Source organism: Pimephales promelas, chromosome 8, assembly GCF_988280905.1.
Source record: "Pimephales promelas chromosome 8, fPimPro1.hap1.1, whole genome shotgun sequence".
In the NCBI taxonomy this organism is placed as follows: domain Eukaryota; kingdom Metazoa; phylum Chordata; class Actinopteri; order Cypriniformes; family Leuciscidae; genus Pimephales; species Pimephales promelas.
Window position 1 is genome coordinate 23,382,080 of NC_142776.1, and position 22,460 is coordinate 23,404,539.

General features: G+C 38.3%; 1 protein-coding gene across 3 annotated transcripts in view; it reads right to left on the reverse strand.

Moving 5' to 3' along the window:
* sgip1a (SH3GL interacting endocytic adaptor 1a) overlaps nt 1-22,460 on the reverse strand; it is a 107,090-nt gene that overhangs the window by 79,133 nt on the left and 5,497 nt on the right. Inside the window, exon 4 of one of the 3 annotated variants that reach the window (XM_039691564.2) lies at nt 2,261-2,348. The exons of 1 other annotated variant lie outside the window; for it this stretch is intronic. The gene's annotated coding sequence lies outside the window, so the exon portion shown is untranslated. Of the gene's footprint in view, nt 1-2,255; nt 2,349-22,460 lie in introns of all 3 variants that reach the window. One more of the 3 variants, XM_039691565.2, reaches the window with a different exon arrangement.

Consider the following 22,460-nt stretch of genomic DNA (forward strand, 5'->3'; position numbering starts at 1 on the left):
CGATCCGCCTCCGTCACCTCAGGACTCAATCATGAAGCTAGTGCTGTAGCGGTCTTCATATGGAGGAAGCCAAGAGTCTGCATCTGCCATATGCCCCAGGAACCTGTGAAAGTTCTTTCAGTGGGACCCTTTCTCACTTCTAAATAGCACGTGTTGGAGTCCTTCTCCAAACTGAAAAATAAATACTCAGCCCAAGGGCGAGATTACTCTCTTCCAGGCGACCTGAAGACCCAACTGGCTATAGAGCACTCCATGGATAGGACCTGATACTTCGCACCTTCGAACGCAAGAACACAAAATGATCTGTGGAGGAGAGGGATCAAGATCAGAAGTACTGTCCTTCAGGTTGAATGCTGCAGGTCATCTACGGGACGGAGCATTTGGAAATGCATCTGTTAGCAACTGAACAGAGGCTTTCGAAAAAAGGGCCCGTTTCAGTTGACACAGTTCTAAGATGGCCATAACCCACCACTCTAAGTTTGAATACGGGTTTATAGAAACCAGTTTTCATATCAGCTGGAGGAAAGGCTACATCGCATCCTTTGCCAGTAGGACTGTGACGTGCACACACAGAACAGGAGCAATGCTCAACACGTAGGTGTGAAGAATACCGCTTCTCTCATATCTACAGTACCAGGTTGAGCCGCTCCACTGGAAGGATAGCCTTGTAACCCTTCACCGCTCCCCCATCAAGGGTAGCCAAGGGGGGAGGAGCTACTCAGGTAGTTTCTGGCAGAGAAAGGTGCCATTCATGCCCTTGTCAACTCCTCATGCACTTCAGGAAAGAAAGGAACCGAAGCGGCGGGCTGAGAACCAGACCGACCCTCTCAGATAAATCAATCATCCAACCGAGACGGTTTGGGACATGGTCGGGGATTCCACACGAGCCCTACTGCCTTGGTGGCCTTTTTTAGCATAGCTGCCATCTCTGGATCCAGCTGGATCCAGGTCGGGCAAAGCTGATCTCCCAAAGGGAGGCAGCACAGCCAAGTCATCATCTCCAGAGCCCAGCTCCCCATCAGATGCTGCGACGGACATCCTGTCCTCTGGAGGGGCCCCGAATGAGATAGCTGGTCGGTCCACCACATTGGGACCAGCAGGCTCATCGCAAGCTCCACTGGCTGCGGTGCAAGAGAGGAGTGAGGGATCCACGGGGCTTTGCCGCATGGATTACCCATCACTGTGATCCTCATGTCACCCAACCCAGATGGCACTCCAGAGCTCTTCTGGGAAGATAACCCTGAAGGGACACTAGAGCGGGGCTTGGGGATGTGAGACTCGACCTGGAGCACCGAGATGGTCATATTTCTGCAATGGGAACATGACTCATCTACAAGAGCTGCCTCAGTGTGCTTTAAGCCCAAACATGTGAAACAACTTTCGTGACCGTCAGAGGGGGACTGAGCCCTACCGCACCCAGAAACGCACAGATGGAATGGCATCTTAAAAATGACGCAAACGCACCCGTGTTGCTCTTTCAGAAACGTGACCCGTCACCAGTGCCGGAGCACACAGGAATGACCGCGTCAACACTGAATTCAGTGAACTGAAAACGGTGAGGCACTCACTTTTTCACCCTCAACCAGGCATCAACACACACACAAACACAAAAATTAGCTTGCTGTTAAAACAGCAGTTTAGAGCTCAAAGCTCGCGACCACCACTGCACTGCACTGTAGAAATCACCCGCACTGGGGAAGTCTTTCCAAAAGAACACCGACACACTCGCTGGTTGCAATCAACAGCACTCTTCAGAGACATCAATACGAACGGCTCCGAAGCGAAAGGCAACTAATGCGTGCATACACTTCCGTATTTATACCTGCTCGCAGGGGCGGAGTGTGTGTGATGCGGTTCACGCAATGCCATATTACATTGGCTCGTTCAAGAACATTGGCTCTTTGACGCGATCCTCGCTATCCCCATTCAGTCGACCGTTGAATACGTCCAACAGTATCGACTGAAAGGGAAAAAATTGAAGGTTTATTTTCTGACATTATTACATGATTGATATCAAGTTACTTGATATAATATTACTTGATATAAATAAGTTCATGACCTCTCAAGCAAGACATGATAGTTGTACTTATCTTGTATGTTATCAATCTGTACCTCTAATGCTTTAAAAAAAAAAAAAAAGTCATGTACCATATTCATGGCAAGTGGCACCAAAAACATTCAGCATACTGTACTAGGCTATACAAAAATAGCACATCAGTAACAGGTTATTATGAGAGGGAAAAGGATGATATTACCTCACCAATGCAATTTCAATAACTATCCAGTGAGAGGTTTTTTAGTCATCTTTGTCAATGTCCATGAGAAGCAATCAGCAGCGTCTCTTGGTGCTAAATAAAGAGATGAAAGAGAGTGAGATGGAGAGTGTCAAAGAAGCTGAAAGCAGATAGACAGCAAACTAAAACATGAAAGAACTGGAATGAGAGAAGTCCAATTATTTCTCTGCAGAGGACAAACACTAGAAACACAGAGAACACGGGAACCCCAGCAGAATACACACACATACAGTAAAACAACAGATATAAAACACAACACACACAGAGATGGTATCATTTAAATATTTATGAATAAATCTTATTATACAAAACCATTTACATTAAAAAGGAACAACCTTTTATTCAAAAATCAGCTGTTAATTGTTATTATTTTTTTATTTTTTTTAAAAAGTCCTGTAGCTCTGACAGAGCATGAAACTAACAACAGTAATTTTAAGGATTTCATTCTCAAAATATGAATGTTAAATTCACTGTAGGTTGTTTTGGATAAAAGCATCCAAAAGTAAATAAATATAAAATAATCTGCCCCCTGTTGTTGGCTGCATGTTATTGCATATAATGTAAATAGGAACAGGAAAAGCTGTGACAGTCCATGATAATTTTGCTTCGGGGTCTGTTTTAGCAGATTCATGATGTGTCTGTTAAAGATTTCAGTTATGTAATACAGCTCTCTGGACATGTCAGAGTCAGTGACACAGTGTGTGTGTGTGTGTGCGCGCGTTAGTTAATAATATAACCAACTTGGACAGTAACTTAAAAGGTCATGTTCCTTTTTACACTTTTGTTTATTTGAACCTGTAATTTAATCATTTAAAATGCATAAAATTTTGTATTCATAATTCAAGTACATTTGAAAAAAAAAAAAAAAAAACTCTCCAATGACTTGTTTCAATAAAGTGCCAGTTTATGGGTTTAATTTGCTAAAGTAACCTGTAAATATTTTCAACATAAATTTAGAAAACTTAAATAAAACTTATATAACAGAGTACACTGTATGTAATACTGACTGTATGCCAATATGCAATGCACTTGACCTGACCTGACAGTCTGGCAAATGTCTCATTTACCGTATATGACTGGACTGTAAAATAAATAAATAATCATACTAAATTATAAATGGACAGCACTGGCAACAACTTAGCATCCCACTGCTCAAAAATATTAATGAATGGTTTCATATTGCTTGCTGCTTCAAATTCTTATACATAAAAAAGAAGGCAACACTGCCACCTTGTGTTAATCAATGACATGAGACAGATTTATTCCTATTTCCTCCTGAGTGAATTATCTAGGAAAACGAATGCATCACACAGTATACTGTATACAGGGAAAGATGAATCTACAATTTAAGGAAACAGAAATGGTTTTCCTGATATAAAAAATAGCTGAAGTGAGATTTACGTTTTAAAACAGTTCAAAGAATACAACAGATTTTGCACATCCATACATGTCCACTGGAAACTAATTAAGGGAATTGTTTTGATGCCGTTCTTATTAATTCAGCCTAAAATACTTCTGTACTTCAGTTATGTACAGATGAAAGTGAATTTTTATGCCAGACAACGCCTAGTTATTAGTGAAAGCCACATACTTCTTTTAAAACACCTCTCAATGTTTCATGAGAGAATCATGTTATGCTGACCCTATTCTGTCATAACAATATTTGGGGCAAATATAATGGGATGGGGGGGAATTTAACAGAAAGACAGTACAGCAAAAGACAAAAGTGTGACCGTGAAGACATCCAGCTGTGATATTCTCAAGTCTTCCCTCTGTCTCCATCATCCTGCTCTCCTACATCTCAGTTTTTCTCCTGCATGTCTCTCCTCCTCCACATTCGCTGACCTATTTTCCCCCTCCAGTGTTTTTTTAGTCTCCAATAGATGGCACACAGGCTCTGGGTGTCTGGATCATTAGTCTTCACGTACACACACACACACACACACACACACACACGCACAAACTGATTTAGAAGCAGGCGAGTCCATGTGTTGGGTGTGCACCTGTTAGGCCTTAATTGTGCAGTAAATGGCTGCTTATCTGAGGATCTTCTGAGGGTGTGCTCTACTTGTAAACGTGTAATTCTGCCATGGTCCTCCAAGAGTCAAAAATGGGTCCTCAAGTGCTGCTGAGTTCAAAACCGCCCACGACCGCCCTTCTCACTGGGTGTGATTGTCCCTCAAGACAAAGTCCACCCATAGGCGTTCCTAAATCCCTATTTAGAAGGCCAACATCTAGCCAATGGTGATCACAGGAGACATAAGGGGCAATGTTTGACATGTGCACTGGTTTCTCATCTAAACACTGTCAGTTGCAGGCAAATCACCAATAAAATGTAAACTACAACAAACATATTTCACTATTACTGGTATATGTATTATGTATTATATAATGTGTAACACATTTTATCATTTTAATCTTTTTTTTTAAGATTTAAACTTACAACATTTCACAGATTTGTATACAGTACATTAATAATTAATTAATTAAATAACGTGATGCTTAAAATTACTCGTAGCACTTCAAACGATTGGTTTCACAGTAGTTCTCTGTGTTTTTTTGTAGTTGTTTTTTTTTTTTTTTTTTGGGGGGGGGTATACTTTTATTCAGCAAGGGCATAGTTTTATTCAGCAAGGGCATTTTTAGTGACAGTAAAAACTTTATCATTGTAAAAAAAAAAAAAAAACTCTCTCAAATAAATACCGTTCTTTTGAACTTTCCATTTATTAAAGAATACTGAAAAAAAAAATTCAACACTGATAATAATAAAAAAAATGTTATTTGCGAACCAAATCCGCATATTAGAATGATTTTTTAAGGATCATGTTACACTGAAGATTGTAAGGCTGCTGAAAATTCAGCTTTGCCATCACAGGAATAAATTACATTTTAAAATATATTAAAACAGTTCTTTTAAATTATTATGATATTTCATAATATTGTTGTTTAGACTATATTTTGTTGATCAAATAAATATATCCTTGGTGAACATAAGACGTATTTCAGAAACATTTAAAAAAATCTTTTTGTCCCCAAACTTTTGAACGTTAGTTTATTTAAGCTAAAATATTTAAGTATTTGATAGCCATAACGTAATCACGTGTATCAAAAAAAAAAAAAAAAAAAAAAAAAGATTATATCTTCAAAAACTCACTGGCATATCCAAAGGGCAAATTCCAGTAAAAAAATAAATAATAATAATAATAAAATATAGCTGCGAGCAGCGATGGCGGGCCCAAGCCGGAGGCACCGCAACCCCGGTTCCTTTAGTTACCTAAAGGCACCCGGGTGGCGGTGCCGAAGGCTTTGGCCCTTTCATGATTAAATGTTAAAACGGCTTGCCATACTCTGTCATTTCGACTAGTCACAATTATGTTACAGATATCTTAAATGATAATACAAACTATCCAAAGTGTAACGACTAGACAGAAAGACTTTGTTGATATCTACAATGTTAATTCCGGACAGGCAAACTTAGCTTTTAAATGTTAAAAGGGCTTGCCATACAGGGACGTAGGCTCAGAGAGAGGCTCACCATATTCAGACCAAAATATCTGACTTCCTCTTGGTCTGAGCTAATGACTATGTATTAGAAAGTTGTACGGCTTGAGGAGTACAATGTATATACCGATTTTTGTAACTGTAGATAAAACTAACAACCCCACTTTTAAGTATATATATGGTGCCTTTAGTGTTATTCTGCACGACGTGCAAAAACTTAACCCCCGCTTTTTTAAGTATATATATATATATATATATATATATATATATAAAGAGGGTTATTCTGCACGACGTGCAAAAACTTAACCTCCGCATTGACTGTCGAAGAGAAGTGTGCAGAAGAGCTTGCATCAGTGAGGGCTTTGCAAAATATATATACATACAAACACACACACACACACACATATAAATGAGGTTAGTGTTTTACAATATTAAGGAAAGCAAATGTATTGAAATATAGCACATTAATTTTAAATTCATTCAGCTTCAATTACCAATTTGTAGTTTACCAATTTATCTTACTTTTATTTAAAGCAAACTATACATTTAAAAGATTAGGGTTATATGCATATTTTGTCATTTAAAAAAATACAAAATTGTTATGCAAAAAGATAAGGACTTGCAGAAAAAATCTACAGTCAGCCACACACACACACACACACACACATAAACGCAGACACCAGCAACCCCCCCCCCTCCCTCTTCCCCACACAGACACTGATAGAGACAAGATACACATCCAAACTGCAATATCTGACTTTCTTTTGGTCTGAGCTTCTTACTGTTAATTAGAAAGTTGATCGGCTTGACAAGAACAATATACGTGGCATGTTTTGTAACTGTAGGTAAAACGAGCAAAGTTAACACATTTTATGTGTCCTTTTTTAGTCATAAAATTATTTTCCTCGCCACGGCCAAACCGTTCGAGATATCAAAAATCCGTCCGGAATTGAGCATCCTCAATGTCTTGACTTCATGCACACCGAGTATGGTGGTGATTGGTAAACACATGCGTTGTAATTTGATGTATTTCTCCTAGGAGATTTATTCAAACAACACATAATTCCCAACTTCCATTTGAACTGTCTTAAAACTTAGAGCAGAGATGGGCGCAGGTCACGCAAGTCTCAAGTAAGTCTCAAGTCTTAACCGTCAAGTCTCAAGTAAGTCCCAAGTATTTTTTTGGGGGGGGGCAAGTCAAGTCAAGTCACAGGCTATGTCAAGTCAAGTCAAGTCTTGTAGTAGGTTAAGTCAAGTGCAAGTCAAGTCACCTTATTATTTTAATTTTACATGCAGAATCTGATCTTAATAAAATGAAAAGACAAGATAAGTATTTGCCAGTAAATTACAATAATTTGCATTGTAAATACTCATGTTCAGTAAAATACACCATGGAATCAAACTAAATTGTAACTTCATAAAATTATTTATTTTTCACTTCTGCCAACAGTGTGTTTGAAATGTTTTAAATTTTCAACATTGAGTCCATAAAACAAATAACAGCTTAACATCCTACAGACTCTCTGAACACCTTCCTCTCTCTCAAACACAGTTTACAAACAATATTAAACTTTGTTACATTTCTCCTCTCTCTCTCTCTCTCTCTCTCTCTCTCTCTCTCTCTCTCTCTCTCACACACACACACAGTGGCGGTTCTAGACCATTTCAACTGGGGGGGCCAAGCTGGGGCCAGTTGTACTGTTAGAGGGGCCAGTTACATTTAGACCTTATCATTTTCTGCACTGCACTGAATGCATAAATAAGCAAAATACCATGTTTATAATTATCCAACAATTTGCATTTGCATTATATTTTTACATTTGCATTACATATATCAGTCTGTATTTGAATTTCCATTTTATTTTTTTACATTGAATATACAGTATGTATATATATATATATATATATATATATATATATAATTTTTACAAATTAATCTACGATTTTTGTGGGTTTTTTTTTTTTTTTTTGCAAAAAGATCAGCAAATTATCCTCTAAACTGGCCTTTTTAGGGGGCTTTCCTCTCAGGGTGAATGAGCTTTTTTATAATTGTTTTTTTCCTGACATCTTTGAAAGACAGAAGCAATAATTAATGCATCCTTGGCCAGGATATAATTATAAAATATGACATGATTTTAAAAGTGACCTATAATATCGACTATGCAATACACTTTAATTTATCTAGTGCTAATAAAATTATTAAGCCTATTTGGAGAGAGAGATGTTTATAATGTGACAATATGTCAGTCATCGTGATTCGTGTAATAAGATGACTAGGCCTAGACTACTTGTTCTGAGCAGGGGTTGTCAGTGAACAGGCTGTAAAACTGTTGTCTAAGTTACAGACTGATACTAATTAAATGGGAAACGAATCGATTACCTAACGTAACCTCGGTTCTCTCTAGATGAGGGAACGAGCATTGCGTAAGCTAGCTTACGCTACGGGAAAGATTCATCTTACATCAGTCAAGTTGTCATAGTTTTTGTCAAACAAGTTGTGAATTTGTTGTAACATTAAAACAGGAGATCATGACTTACTCCGTGCTCCAAGTGATGTTCGGAGCTCCAGTGATTAGTTTCATCTGTGGGACGGGTGAAGAAACTTTCGGAAGATGTTGTAACAGAATCATATGAACAATTCCAGGATATGCTTTTTTTCATTGGTTGTTGCGTTAAATTTTACCCAGATACAATAGTGCCCTTTTCTGATTGGCTATTAAGTAGCACTTCTCTTTTTTTGATTGGCTGATGCGTAGCAGGGTCGACTGCTGAACTCCAGGCGAGACGCGCTTGATTCTCACGTGAGAGCGGCGCGGCCAGAGAAATTGCGTATATTAAATATATTATTAAGTTTTTCCGCATGAGAAATACAATGTGTGACGGGAGTGTGAGACAAAAGACTGAAACGAGTGACTGTCATGCTCAATGCGTGACACACTATAAAAAAAATATTTCACACTGACTCCACATTTAGGGGGGCCACAAGGGGGTCCAAGCTTGTTGTCGCAGGGGCACTGGCCCCCCCAGGCCCCCGCCTAGAACCGCCACTGCTCACACACACACACTTTCTCTCTCTCTCAAGAAGCAAAAACATGACTGCTAAAGGTTGTATCAGCGATGGCGGGGTAACATCACTTAACATCACGAGTGATATTCCCTTAGGCCACGCCCCCTTGTCTCCCCAAAGTATTATAAGCAATCATGCGCATCCCGTGTGCAGAACGATGCACTTGAAGCAACACCAAGTCACAGCACGCAACGCTTCACATTGAAAAGAACATAGCGAAGGGATGGTATCTATAATCTATGCTTAGTAGGGCTGCACGATTTGGGAAAATGTCATATTGCCATTATTGAGCCAATATTGCAATTGCGATTTGCGACTCCGATATAATAAAATGGTTTCATGAGTCCAACTTGCTTGGTTCTAAAGTAAAATGCACACACAGATTAATGTTTATTTCTCAACTCAAACTAAAAACAACAACAACAATAAATGATTGATAACACCTATAATGATCAATAAACCATCAACCAAACCAACATTACAGTGATTCCATCAATTGAAAGCCATCAACTTTTTAAAAAATTATTAGGCTTAAAAAAAATATATAACAGCTTTTAAATTAAGTGAACTTCAAACAATCCCCACATAAACCCATAATAAAAAACATATTTACCTGTGCCCTTCCTGTCTTAACAGGTACAGAAATTGAATAAAGTTATCAAACAGTCTGCGCTGCCTGAATCATAAATTATATATATAATAATCCTTATTAAAGCTACAAAAGTTCTTTACTCAAGATCAGTGAGTAATTTTCTAATTTCCCTTTGTTCTTTTAACTTTACTGAAAGAACGCTTTATTCGCTGCTGGCCCTTTAAGAGCACCCGTTGCCGAGACGCGGATCTCACACGCGCCTCATAGCACAACTCACAACTCTCACATTTTGGCATAATTGTGTGTGCTATTGTTCGTTCAAGCTCGAAAGAGAACTGTTTATTCTGGGCTGGCACACGGTCAGTGCATGCGCATTATGCGAGTCTCATCTATTCTAATCTAGGGCACTCACAGGCAGCTTTTCACTTCTTGTCGTGCAAAATGCGAAAAGGCATTTGAACCAATAAGAGGGGGATCTTGTAACACTAGTCAAAGGATGACAAAAAAGAAGAGATGCTGCGCTAATAGCCCTACTTTGTTTATTTCATTTAAAATCGCGGCATTTTGCGTTATATAATTGCATAGGTTTGAGATCGCTATTACGACTGCGATATAATTAATCGTGCAGCACTAATGCTTAGTGTATTCTAAAGGGCAATAAACTCCACTCCAGCAAGATAGTCATTTTATGCAAATCATAGACCTTTATGCCTTATCTACAAAGAAAGTATAATATTGGGAACATTGATCTTGAAGAGAGTGTCGTCGTGTTACTGTCGCAACCGAACGCGACGCGCTAATGCTGATGCATGGAGAATGACTGAGGCGAGATGACTTTCCGTTAACTTTAACTTAGAGACTAAAATATTAATTTTACCACACATTAAGCTATTGAATGACTTTAGAAGTCTTGGAATATAGTGTGAAAACTTGATTGTGCTTTACAGTTTTTTATGCCTTTAGTGGGGCTTAACAAAATAACACAATATGCAGAATGTCGGACGTCACTTATAGGCTAAACTGTTTTTATAGATAAAACTATTTACATTCGGCAGTCATGAAAACAAATCTCAGATAACGGTTGACTAGGTAACAATGTGTAATTTTGCGCCGGAGTTCTCCTTTAACTTACATTAGCTAGCTAACTACGAACGAGCTAACCAGATAACATTAACAAATTGACAAGCACTTACTGGGCAGAATATGGCTCTTCAAATGACGGACGAAATTGGAGGTTGTCATCTGACTGTCGATCTTAACGTTGCATGTCTTGCAAAGCGCTGTTCTTTTGCCATCTTGTTGTAAGAAATTCTTGAATCCAAAAGCGACGACGACCCTCGTTATCCCTCCGGCTGACATGTTGATGTGATCTGATGTAAGTGGGCGTGGTGTGCGCGTAAGGTATGAGAGGGCATGACTGATGATCTCTGATCCAGTCATGACAGCGCTATTCTCAGCCTGCGCTCCAGCTGGATCAACTTTATTTTTTTTTACATAATTTATATATTTTATATTCAAACTGAAAACATGATGTGATTAACACTCAAGTCATATTATTACATGCAAGTGTGTTTGATTTATGGACCAAATTTTCAGATCAAGTTTATGGACCAAGTTAATTTAATTAATAAACTAATTATATAAAACTATTAATGCACTACAATTAAACTGGTTATATGCCTTTACTTATAAAAAAATAAAAAACTTATTTAAAAAAATACCAGGCTTAAGGCATTTATTTTTTATGCAGGCCATACACACAGGAGTGAAATGGTTAATACCCCTCCCCCTACAAACACACACACATACACAGACAGGCAAAGACAGCAGGCTCAGATTGAGCAAGACCAAGTTATAATATTTGTATAATTTAATTTAGAAACAAATGATGTATAATTACATTTTTAGAAGATATGAGGCTTTTAGTGTTTACTTTTTTGACATTACTTTAATCTTTTGCCATAGTTGCACATGTCTATTGGCTAATAAATGTGATGTATCTGTTGAGTTTCAAGCAATTTCAAGCATGCTAAGAGTCCCAAAAGCATCAAAAAATAATGTTAAAGTTTGTTTCGTTGCCACGGCATTTTGAAAGTGACACACTTCCTGCTGCCAGTTGGTGGCGCTATAACTTTGACTCACAATAGTCACATCCATGTGATCGGTCTCTTACAGCGAAAACACTGCTGAAGTTTCATCAAGATCAGTTAATGTATGCTGAAGTTATAACACACATCCTGTTCCATGTTTCTCGCCATAATTTCGTTTCCTCGCCACGGCCAAACCGTTCGAGATATCAAAAATCCCGTGGCACTTTTTCATCCTTAATGTCTTGACTTCACGCTGATCGAGTTTCGTCGAATTTGGTTCAGTGCTCTAGGAGCAATAATTTAAATTACATTGCATGTGTTTTAAACACAACCCTAAATAGCCAACTTCCTGTTGGGCTGGGGTAAAAAGTAAGAGTGTGAAGTATATATGAAACGATGAGATCTATATGTGTACCAAGTTTCATATTATTACATGCAAGTGTGTTTAATTTATGGACCAAATTTTCAGACCAAGTTTATTGACCAAGTTAATCTGATTAATAAACTAATTATATAAAACTATTGTCAATTCACTACAATTAAACTAGTTATATGCCTTTACTTATAAAAAATAAAAATAAAAACTTATTTAAAAAATACCAGGCTTGAGAAATGTATTTTCTTTATGCAGGTCATACACACAGCAGTGAAATGGTTAAGCCCCCTCCCCCTGCACACACACACACACACACAGACAGCCAGCCAGCCAGCCAAAGGCTCAGAGTGGCCATATTCAAACAAAAATATCTGAGTTTCTGTGGGTCCTAGCTAATAAGTGTCAATTAAAAAGTTGTCCGGCTCGAGGAGTACAATATACATACCAATTTTTGTAACTCTAGTTAAAACTAACCACCCCACTTTTGTCAAAAGGTGGCGCTACTGAGCCCTCACCACGCCCGTTTCTGAAACTTTGCACGTGTCTACTGGCTAATAAATGTGATGTGTCTGTCGAGTTTCATGCATTTTGAAGCATGCTAAGGGTCTCAAAAGCATCCTAAAAGCATCCTAAAAGAAGGGTAAAGTTTGATGCGTCGCCACGGCAACAGTTTCAAAGATATCAAGAATCCATTCACAGGTCTACATCTGCCGTATGTTTACATTATACATATGAAGTTTGAAGCAAATCGGGTAAAAATAAAAGGGTGATATCTAAGCATTTTGAAAGTGACACACTTCCTGCTGCCAGTTGGTGGCGCTATAACTTTGACTCACAATAGTCACATCCATGTGATCGTCCTCTTACAGCGAACACACTGCTGAAGTTTCATCAAGATCAGTTAATGTATGCTGAAGTTATAACACACTTCCTGTTTCACGTTTCTCGCCATGATTTCGTTTCCTCGCCACGGACAAACCGTTCGAGATATAAAAAATCCCCTCGCAAAATTTCATCCTCAATGTCTTGACTTCACGCTGACCGAGTTTCGTCGAATGTGGCTCAAAGCTCTAGGAGGAGTATTTGACATTCCATTGCGAGCGTTTTACAAACAAACCTCAATAGCCAAATTCCTGTTGGGCTGGGGTAAAAAGTAAGAGCGCGAGGTATAGATGAAACGATGAGATCAACGTGTGTACCGAGTTTCATATTATTACATACAAGCGTGTTTGAGTTATGGACCAAGTGTTCGGACCCCGTTCCAGGGGGCGCTGACGAGCTGCCCTGCCACGCCCGGGTACCATCTTCAGCCCGGCTCTGATGGCCGCGGGTTCTGACCCGTGTGCAAAGTTTCAAGAGTTTTCGAGCACGTTAAGGGCCCCAAAAGTGCCCAAAAGGTAGTAAAATAATAATTATTAATATAGCTGCGAGCAGCGATGGCGGGCCCAAGCCGGTGGCACCGCAACCCCGGTTCCTTTAGTTACCTAAAGGCACCCGGGTAGCGGTGCCGAAGGCTTTGGCCCTTTTATGATTAAATGTTAAAACGGCTTGCCATACTCTGTCATTTCGACTAGTCACAATTATGTTACAGATGTCTTAAATGATAATACAAACTATCCAAAATGTAATTACGAATAGACAGAAAGACGTTGTTGATATCTACAATGTTAATTCCGGACAGGCAAACTTAGCTTTTAAATGTTAAAAGGGCTTGCCATACAGGGACGTAGGCTCAGAGAGAGGCTCACCATATTCAAACCAAAATATCTGACTTCCTCTTGGTCCGAGCTAATGACTATGTATTAGAAAGTTGTCCGGCTTGAGGAGTACAATGTATATACCGATTTTTGTAACTGTAGATAAAACTAACAACCCCACTTTTGTCAAAAGGTGGCGCTATTTAGTCCTTGCACATTGCCCGTTTCTGAAACTTTGCACGTCTACTGGCTAATAAATGTGATGTATCTGTTGAGTTTCAAGCAATTTCAATTTCAATTTGACTGTTGAAAAGAAGTGCGCCGATTAGATACTCAGGATCGGTATCGGCTCTGACACTGCCATCTTTGACGAGGCTGATTCAAATTCTATATTGTGCATATACTATTCTGTTAGGCACAAAGGCACAAAAACTTTCTAAAGTACCATAAAGTTTTTGTGTACTGTATTATTAGTGTTCTGAAGCTATTATGTGATATAGAAATTAATATTTAAGTCATTAAATTCAAGAACACAAACTTTTCCCTCTCTGCGCCTGTCAGTCATTCTCCATTCAGCATTCAAACAGCACGTCACATTCGGTTACAGTCAATGATGAAACGATCTTCAAGATGATTGAATGTTAATTCTATTATACTGGATCTTTAAGATAAAGGTCTAAAGGTCTATATTTTCGAATGAAGAAACTTTTTCTTGCTGGACTTTATTGCTGTAACTTAATCGTGTTACTTTCTACCGGGTGTCGGACGCTGTCGGTTAGATCACAACACTAGAGTCAGAGCACTATAATTGTTCTTCACGCACACAGTAACTGAAATTTAAAACCTTTAAAAGAAAAGGCTCAATAAACTATTGCATAGATAGATAATGTATAATACACTGTTCATAAATATGTATTTCCTTTGTGCTTTGAACTTTTCAATACGGACTCAATGCGCTGTAACTTCATGTGGCTTCAAGCACATCATTCTCCGCTCGGGATGCACATAAGTGCTTTGTGCTGCACCGTATTGGAGCCGTAATATCATAATGCAGTGACGTAATGACAGATTATTAATTGCCTTTCAATTATATGTTGCTTTATAGCAGCCATGGCTATATTTTTTTTTAATGATTTTTGTTATCTTGTTTTTCATGAATGTATTTTTCAAAAATAAGAGCAATGTGTATTATCTATTATTAATATGGTTTATAATAGCATTTTTGTCATAGATTATGACAAAGTAATCATATGATCCACCAGCGAGGAACCAGCAGAACAGAGTGAACATTCTTTCTGTTTAGTTCAATCCTACTTAATAGGAATTTATTTAAAATGCTCGCTCTACTCCACACCATTAATGTCTTGTGCGGACATCCGTATTTTGACTTTCGGTTTTAAGTAAGCGATTTAAAAGCTCCCAAGTCCCAGCGGAGTCACACGTTGATTAACCGGTGGGAATATACACAATAGGCCTACCTGATATTGAACACAAGAGGGCAGTATAGCACTACGTATGACTCAGATTATTATTTTTTTATGAATTTTACAACAATTCTGGCTGTTTTTGAACGTAAACACAATTCTTAAATGAAAAAAAAGGAAAAATTGGGGAAGTTATAATATTTGTATAATTTAATTTAGAAACAAATGATGTATAATTACATTTTTAGAAGATATGAGGCTTTTAGTGTTTACTTTTTTGACATTACTTTAATCTTTTGCCATAGTTGCACATGTCTATTGGCTAATAAATGTGATGTATCTGTTGAGTTTCAAGCAATTTCAAGCAAGCTAAGAGTCCCAAAAGCATCAAAAAATAATGTTAAAGTTTGTTTCGTTGCCACGGCATTTTGAAAGTGACACACTTCCTGCTGCCAGTTGGTGGCGCTATAACTTTGACTCACAATAGTCACATCCATGTGATCGGTCTCTTACAGCGAAAACACTGCTGAAGTTTCATCAAGATCAGTTAATGTATGCTGAAGTTATAACACACATCCTGTTCCATGTTTCTCGCCATAATTTCGTTTCCTCGCCACGGCCAAACCGTTCGAGATATCAAAAATCCCGTGGCACTTTTTCATCCTTAATGTCTTGACTTCACGCTGATCGAGTTTCGTCGAATTTGGTTCAGTGCTCTAGGAGCAATAATTTAAATTACATTGCATGTGTTTTAAACACAACCCTAAATAGCCAACTTCCTGTTGGGCTGGGGTAAAAAGTAAGAGTGTGAAGTATATATGAAACGATGAGATCTATATGTGTACCAAGTTTCATATTATTACATGCAAGTGTGTTTGATTTATGGACCAAATTTTCAGACCAAGTTTATTGACCAAGTTAATCTGATTAATAAACTAATTATATAAAACTATTGTCAATTCACTACAATTAAACTAGTTATATGCCTTTACTTATAAAAAATAAAAATAAAAACTTATTTAAAAAATACCAGGCTTGAGAAATGTATTTTCTTTATGCAGGTCATACACACAGCAGTGAAATGGTTAAGCCCCCTCCCCCTGCACACACACACACACACACACACAGACAGCCAGCCAGCCAGCCAAAGGCTCAGAGTGGCCATATTCAAACAAAAATATCTGACTTTCTGTGGGTCCTAGCTAATAAGTGTCAATTAGAAAGTTGTCCGGCTCGAGGAGTACAATATACATACCAATTTTTGTAACTCTAGTTAAAACTAACCACCCCACTTTTGTCAAAAGGTGGCGCTACTGAGCCCTCACCACGCCCGTTTCTGCAACTTTGCACATGTCTACTGGCTAATAAATGTGATGTGTCTGTCGAGTTTCATGCAATTTGAAGCATGTTAAGGGTCTCAAAAGCATCCTAAAAGCATCCTAAAAGAAGGGTAAAGTTTGATGCGTCGCCACGGCAACAGTTTCAAAGATATCAAGAATCCATTCACAGGTCTACATCTGCCGTATGTTTACATTATACATATGAAGTTTGAAGCAAATCGGGTAAAAATAAAAGGGTGATATCTAAGCATTTTGAAAGTGACACACTTCCTGCTGCCAGTTGGTGGCGCTATAACTTTGACTCACAATAGTCACATCCATGTGATCGTCCTCTTACAGCGAACACACTGCTGAAGTTTCATCAAGATCAGTTAATGTATGCTGAAGTTATAACACACTTCCTGTTTCACGTTTCTCGCCATGATTTCGTTTCCTCGCCACGGACAAACCGTTCGAGATATAAAAAATCCCCTCGCAAACTTTCATCCTCAATGTCTTGACCTCACGCTGACCGAGTTTCGTCGAATGTGGATCAAAGCTCTAGGAGGAGTATTTGACATTCCATTGCGAGCGTTTTACAAACAAACCTCAATAGCCAAATTCCTGTTGGGCTGGGGTAAAAAGTAAGAGCGCGAGGTATAGATGAAACGATGAGATCAACATGTGTACCGAGTTTCATATTATTACATACAAGCGTGTTTGAGTTATGGACCAAGTGTTCGGACCCCGTTCCAGGGGGCGCTGACGAGCCGCCCTGCCACGCCCGGGTACCATCTTCAGCCCGGCTCTGATGGCCGCGGGTTCTGACCCGTGTGCAAAGTTTCAAGAGTTTTCGAGCACGTTAAGGGCCCCAAAAGTGCCCAAAAGGTAGCAAAATAATAATAATACTGAAGAATAATAATCCCAAGGAAAACAATAGGGCCTTCGCCCTTTCAGGGCTTGGGCCCTAAATAGTTCACTATAACTTAAGTCAGAATTACAAAGGAGAAGTGTTTTTTGCGGGTCACTCACTGATATGAAACATAACTCAGGTAAACAACTTTTAAAATCATCAAAGTTATAGTCTTATGATGCTTAAAGGGATACTCCACTTTTTATTTTTTGGAAATAGGCTAATTTTATCACTCCCCCAGAGTTAAACAGTTGAGTTTTACTGTTTTCAAATCCATTCAGCCGATTTTCTGATATTTAGAAGAATATCAGTATCCAGACAGTTTCTGGTCTCATTGACTTCCATAGTAGGAAAAAAATATACTATGGAAGTCAATGAGACCAGAAACTGTCTGGTTACTGACATTCTTCTAAATATCAGAAAATCAGCTGAATACATTCGAAAATGGTAAAACACAACTGTTTAACTCCTATTTCCAAAAAAGTGGAGTATCCCTTTAAGAGTTCCAGTTTTTAGAGGTGTAAGTCTAAAAACTGTAACTTTTCTGTATTTTAAGATAGATAAAGATATTCATTTGCTGCAGATATGAAATGTTACGATATGCTCTAAAAGGTTGTCTAGATAAACTGCGTTTGGTCACCAAGAAGGCAGGAAGTGAGCTGATGAGGGTGTGTGAAAGTGTGAGATGACCCTTGTCCGTCTTCTACAGGGCATTGCTTGGCAAACGGCACGTAGGCAAAGGAGAGAAGCAGACGGGCACATCGCTAATCTGTGCCATCGCTTTGCAACAGGAATGTTGTTTTGGTTTGGGTCACTCCTGTAATCATCGTCGCTCATCAGCAACGGAACTAGAGTCAGGGTTACAGAAAGCTGAAGACGTGGGGACTTTCCACGCGTCCAGACGTGTCTAACAGTTAGCCTTCAGTTTTGGGTTCAAGAGAGGCTATGACTTCATGAGTGTGTGTTGATCTCAGTGCAAGCTAGTCTGAATCAGCAGTGCTTGTAAATGCTGTGAGGAGATACGGTAACCATCACGTTCTAGACTTGCGGATATAGTGAAATCGTTCTTAAGTCTGTCTGAAAAGTACAGACAGAAACGTCATTCCAAATCCCTGACTGACGTGGCCTCCCAGATTTTTTATTTCTCTTGTGCCTACTATAATTAAGTTGCACAATTTCTGTACTGTATAGGTTAAAAAAATGTGCTTATCTATAAAATTGGTAGAAATCACCAATTCACACGGATAAGTACAACAAACCCTTTCATTTCCTGATTCTAATACCCCTGACTTTTCTCATATTTCTAATCAAGTAAAATAATAAAAGCTCTTAATATAAAAAAGCCTATGATCACAGTATTAGCAGTATTCAATTTTAAAAATATTTTACACCTATTTCTATTAGTGTCAATAATCTCTAACATTGGTCTCAAAATGTCTCCAGCAATTCTCATATCTAATACATCTAGTAATTCTTACCATAACCAACTCATGCTATTAGTGATATATGTACAGGGAAAATATCTAATCAAACTGGCTGTTAAAAAATTAATCATGAATAATGTACAATGAACCAGGCATTATCACAAATAACCCCAGACAGGACCCAGACAGAAGCAGAGGAGTGTTGCATCAATCTGAAGGGGTTATTGAAATAACGACTGCCTGATTGCACATTATATTTATATGACGTGTTGGTGAATAAATAATTAAATGGTCATGAAGTACTGATATGTTGATTAGAAGTCAGAGAGCCTTGACTGCTTGCCAGAAACAACACTCAAATTTACAGTTTACAGGTCATTGTACAAAAATATTACACTACAGAATGCGGAAATCAACCAATCAGCATAACATGAACATATTGATATACTAAAGACTTTTTGTAATGTTCACTCACAGTATTTATTCATATATAGAATATATGAAGAGCACTGGTGAGAATGAGACAGTTGGAAAGTTTAGCACCACGCTTATAATTTAAATTCTCTAGAGAGGGTCTCAGTTTAGGCCCTCTAATAGCCTGGTATCATTATACTGAAAGTGTGTGTGTGTGTGCGCGTGTGTGTTTGTATATATTTAGTTTAACTCACAGCAGTGGTTCTGGATGGGACCAAGGCCTGAATAAACAAGGCAGTAAATGCACTTCTGTACCCCTCCCCTGATCTCATTTCCCGCATCTCCCTCACTCCGCACCTAAAGCAGAGCAGTATACTTCTCATAAACTGCGCACATTAACTATATAGGCAAGTGTGTTTTATTTATGAAGACAGGGTAAACACTGCTACTTCAAAAATATGATCAAATTAATCAAACTGTGCAAAAATGACCAAAGTGCCAGCTGAAGTCAGTTCAATGTGGATACAGTTCAATAACTGTCAAAGTCCAGTGAAGGAAATACTGAATCTCAAAGACATACCAGTATTTACTTTAGTAAAAGTACCACAATGACAACCCTACTTAAGTAAAAAGTATTTTAAATGTACTTTAAAGGGGACACATCATGCAAAATCCCCTTTTTTAGCCCTTAAATGCATTTTGTTGTATATTTGGAGTGTTTATAAGTACAGAAAAGATGTAATTATTCTCTTCAGGTGCTTCGTTTATATCTTTATATTCTGTTTTGGACATATTTTTCAACCTGTTCAGATTTTTCTGTTTTCTATGACGTTTTTTGAACTATAACGTCACCGTATTTGCAGCGGAACTGCCAAATAAGGACATTGACTACCGGTCCAACACTTCGAGCAATCCGCCATTATTATTCCTCGCTCCGATTTTGTAGTCCGAGCACAATGATGCAGAAGTTACGAGAGGGCAAGTCAAAATGTTCGGTTTTTGGATGTAGTGACCCGAAGCACTTCAAGGATTCCCACTTCAATAACCTCCGCAAATATAAAGAAGGGTTTGCCGATTGACTTCATCTGAATGAGAGGTAAATTCCTTCTATCTTTGGAGACGACGAACAGAGCATTTCGATAAGCTGTAAATATCGTTAATACAAATAAAGTACTTTACTTTCTTAAAACACATGGTGGTCATGGTTTAGCAGTACCTTGGTCTTTCTTTGTTTTTGTTTTGAAGTAACGTTACACGTCTGCAGTATTATTGTTCTTGAGTTTCATCAATGGTCATTTAGCTGCTTTTCTGATGCTTTTCTAAACGTATCATATTATCAATACAGATTGTTTGTTGTAAGATTAGACCGTAGTCATTTATCTCGTCAGTGTGCTTGTTTTAACAAGAGAAATAGTCGACTTTCACTAATAACACAAAACAGTTAACTCCAATACGTCCATATGAAGAGGTTGTTCTGCAGGTTCGTCGTCGTCTTTATCAACTCGCTCGCTCTGGCTCGAATATGTAAGGCTTGATGGACAAGTCTTCTGTTGTTGACATGACATTTTATTAACGTGTGAATAAAAATGTTCTTTGAAGGTATCGTATATAATCGTATATCTCTAATCAAACTACAATAATGGCCGAACGTGGGGAGTTGAACTGACCGTGAACTCATCGACCTGGAGAGCGGGCGGGGTATGACGCATCTCCTTTTTATTTAAAGGGGCCGCTTTGAAATGGGTCACTCAAAGAAGCACACCAGAAAAGGGGTAGAAAAGGGGCTTGTGGAGCTATAATAGGAATTCAGACCCAAGCATTGCAGTTATGTTTTATATAGACCACAACGGTATGATTCATATGTAAAAATGAATGATTTAAAAGCATGATATGTACCCTTTAAGTATTAAAAGTAAAAGTAATTGCATTACAATTTATTATCTTAATGTCTATATTCTAATGATTAATAAAAACAATTAATTTTAACTCATTCAACCTAATACTCCTAATACTGTATAAACATGATTAATTTATGGCGTAATTCTGAACCTCTTGGCTTGCCATACTAATCCTAACCAAACATACTCATGTGTAGGCTATTATATGCACGCAAAAACTCATTTTCGCATATAAATTGAGACGCATTTCGTGTGACCGGGTTGATATATGGCAACCAAACTTCACTGGTGAGACAAACATGCGGCGAACGGACGGTCAGGATAATGTTTTGGCAGCGGAAAAAACTGATCAGAAAATGTAACAGAACGTTGTAGAAATGTAGGGGAGTAGAAAGTATAATAATTGCTGCAAAATGTAACGAAGTAAAAGTAGAAAGTATGCACTATTTATTCTACTTAATTAAAGATACATGAAAAATGTACTTAAGTAAAGTAACAAAGTATTTGTACTTCGTTACATTCCACCACTGTCAAAGTCGTATCAGTATTCGCCAAGATAAGGGGTATAAGATACTATATTTTTTTAATTTAAGTGGTGGCTTTGTATATCCCAATCCCATTATCCCTTAAATCATTTCCTGTCTGTCTCTTTTAATTTTAAAATGGAGCTTGAACACCTTGACCCCCTGGAATACCCTTCATTACTGAATTGCATCTATGACCGGATTACTTCAAGACAGGTCACTATAATGTGGGTTGTGCGTATGTAGTGACGTATAAGCACTCCAGCACTAGCTAACTGGCACAAATAACCAGGTCTCATTAATAGATGTGGGACTTCTCAAGCTAAATAAATGCACAGTGAACTGACACTTTTGGCCAAGCTTTATTTATAGGCTAGGAGAAAGAGTCACTTCCACTGGATGACCCTTTAATGGACCCTACATTGGTTAGGCCAATCACAGGAGTTGGATCTTATAGGACTGGAGCGGTAGAAGGAGAGATATCCGGCAGAAACAGGGAACCTGTATGTAGGGCACTCCTACACGCTAAAAATCTGCATTGGCACATGAAAGAGAAACGATTGCGCCTGCTCTTCTCCTTCAGGCAGTGTGGCAAAGCATAGGAGCTGTAAAGGAACACACAATGAAGCTGGCAGAGACTACATATAAGTAATCTGGCTCATTTAGGGCCTGTTAACTAGCATGTGATAGAGAATTTTAAAAAAAGAAGCTGTAACATGCGCAAAGACACAATGAGGAGATTAGAATGGGTTTCCTTTCATTTGTGTTCTTAACAAGAACTGTACGAAGCTTCAACCCACTCAAAGACTGAATCATCTAGCCTGAAACACTCACCAAGAATATTCCAGCATCTTTCATCATGCTTTTTCATCCGGAAAAGCTAAACAGTAAAGATTTCCTCCGCTGGCCTAGTCAGACGAGTTCGAA